This window comes from Silene latifolia, unplaced genomic scaffold (assembly GCF_048544455.1).
Source record: "Silene latifolia isolate original U9 population unplaced genomic scaffold, ASM4854445v1 scaffold_20.1, whole genome shotgun sequence".
NCBI classification, from domain to species: Eukaryota; Viridiplantae; Streptophyta; class Magnoliopsida; order Caryophyllales; family Caryophyllaceae; genus Silene; species Silene latifolia.
Genome location: NW_027413163.1, coordinates 11,882,161 through 11,884,909, shown reverse-complemented (window position 1 = coordinate 11,884,909; position 2,749 = coordinate 11,882,161). Strand labels below are relative to the sequence as shown.

General features: G+C 38.5%; 1 non-coding gene across 1 annotated transcript; it reads left to right on the top strand.

Annotated features, from left to right (window-relative positions):
- The first annotated feature begins 954 nt into the window (after positions 1-954).
- Positions 955-1,061, top strand: LOC141638574 (small nucleolar RNA R71). Its single transcript, XR_012542122.1, has one exon. It is a non-coding gene; the product is annotated as a small nucleolar RNA R71 (small nucleolar RNA).
- The last annotated feature ends 1,688 nt before the right edge of the window (positions 1,062-2,749 follow it).

The window sequence follows — 2,749 nt, the reverse complement described above, 5'->3', positions numbered from 1 at the left end:
ACCCTAAATTATGATCTTCTAAAATTCAATGTGAAACTTAATAAAACTAGAGGTAAAAACTGAAATAAAAAACTGAATCCCATACTCATGTTTCTAGGTTACGTTATATAGCAATTAACGTAACCTCTTATTATCAAAACCTAAAACATAATGGGCTTCAAGATTCACGGTCTTTTAATTCTCGTCTGGAATAGCAGTTGGGTCGATGGACTGATAGGACTGGTCGATCGACTGGTCTTCAGTAAACAGTAGCTTCTGGAACCCGATGGTTGGTCGATCGACTGAAGGTATCAGTCGATCGACTGCTCTAGCTGCTATTTGACTTTTATAAACTCGTGGACTTGTCTTTTGGGCCTTGAATTGCGCACCAAGCTCGTTCCTCGGGTGAATACTTCACGTCATATGCAATGCAGGATACCCGGGGACGGATTTAGCTCGGTTTCCGCTGGATTCTTCACATTTCTGCAATAATGTACAAAAATACGGAAGTAGACGAAAATAGGGTGAAATGTAGCATAACTTACATGAATGAGCTCTGAAATGCGTGTAAAATGGGATGTAAAACATCATATAATAGACACGCATCATCCACAATTCTCACATATCCCACTTGGGATTGATGAAGATGCCGTCATGGCATTAACATGATGCTTTGGTGATTTTGAGGCTTCTTCAAGTCTAGCCATAGCTTTTTTAAACTTCAAATTGATGGTATCAATGTGAGCACTAAGTTGAGCACCCAAGTGAGTAATGGAGTCCACTTCATGCTTTCCTCCTCTAGTAGCCTTGCGAGGTCTACTATATTGTGAGTTATGGACCGCCATTTCCTCAATTTTGTTCCAAGTTTGATTGTCATCAACTTCGGTGAACATTCCATTTGATCCCATATTGAGAATGTTCCTTGAATCTTCATAAAGACCGTTCCAAAATTGTTGTACCAAGAACCACTCGCTAAGTCCATGGTGAGGACATGAGCGACAAATTCCTTTGAACCGCTCCCAAGCTTCATACAAAGATTCTTCATCCCTTTGCTTAAAACCTGTAATTTGAGCTCTTAGCATGTTAGTCTTTTCCGGTGGATAGAACTTTTTGTAGAAAGCTAGAGCCAACTTCTTCCAAGAATCAATTCCGAGAGTAGCCTTATCAAGGCCTTTCAACCATTGTTTCGCGGTGCCAATTAGAGAAAAAGGAAATAAGACCCATCGAATTTGGTCTTGAGTTACACCGGTTTGAGAAATCGCATCACAATAATCGCAAAAGGTCTCCATATGAGAGTGAGGGTCTTCACTAGGCATCCCCCCAAATTGGCTTCTTTCGACTAATTGGATAAATGCGGATTTGGCAATAAAATTTCCGGTTAGATGTTGTGGTGTGGGAGTACCATTGGGTAGGTTCTCCTCGGTGGGGACGGAATGTGATGAAAACTTAGGCATTATGGGTTGATTTTGTGTTGGATTTTGTGTTGGGTTCTCCTCAGCTTCTCTTGCAAAAGGGTTGATGAACTCAATAGTTGGTTGAATATCTACAACCTCACCAATACCTCTCAAAGTTCTCCTAGCAAGTCTTCTATTGGTTGTCAAAGTTCTTTCAATTTCACGATCAAAGGGTAATAAGTCACCTTGTGACCTTCTAGACATGCAAAATATCAAACAACTCGAAAACAATTAGAACAAACCTTGAGGAGTTTTACTTCCCCAAGGCAAAGAAAGACACAACTAATAACAATGTAATAAAATCTAAATCAAGTTAACACCGTGGCAATGGCGCCATTTTTGGTCGGGACTATCTAAAATCTTTCGGTTACTTGTCGTTAAGAGCACCTAGACCAAAACACAATTTATAACTTCACAAACAACTCTACAATTAGTAAAGAGGCAAGTAAAGGTCGGATCCCAAGGGACAGGAATTGAGATGAGATTTCTATTGCAACTAGTGGTGTCTTAGGGGTGTCACAATTGGGGTTTGAATAGAAGATTACTAAACTAAATAGCAATGAAAGTAAACAAGTAAGATGAATTAAAAGGGATGTAAACAATTGATAAAAGGCACTAGGGTATCATGGGGTCATAGGGGATTCATGGGAATTGATCATACAAACATGTTCTCAAATTATAAGCAAGCAATTATTGTTGTGATGGATTGAGTTGGTTTATATCTTACAATCCTAGGAAAGTTTGGGTCCCGGAGCCGAATCGATTAGATTGTACAACACCTACAAGTCGACTTAGTCTTCCCTACTCAACAACATGCATGGTCTAATGAGACTCGAGTTGGTTTATGTCTTACAAGTCTCATTGAAAAGATAGGTGATGGGTAAAAAATGCAAGGATTCATAGGCTCGCATTTCATCAAACATAACACGTGCATGAGTTGAGATCATAACAAGCAAGCAAATAAACCATGAAAGCATATTAATTTAAGCATGAATCATTCCCCATGTTGGTTTCCCCTAATTACCCATTAACCCTAGCTAAGTGACTACTCACTCATTATCATGTTGAACATGCTAGCAAGGTTGTCAATCATACCAACAAAGTGAAACATGATGAATAAATGAAAGTAATTAGCAATAATTAAAAAGGGATTAAGAGAATTATACCTACTAATGATTCCAATAATAAAGCAAAGAATAAAAGAAGTACTTGATGCTTGATTGAGAGGTTGTCAATCTCCCAATAATAACCCAAATAATCTTCAATTACCCAAAATAAAGGATGAACAAGAGAGAGATTAAGGAAATAAAACTTGT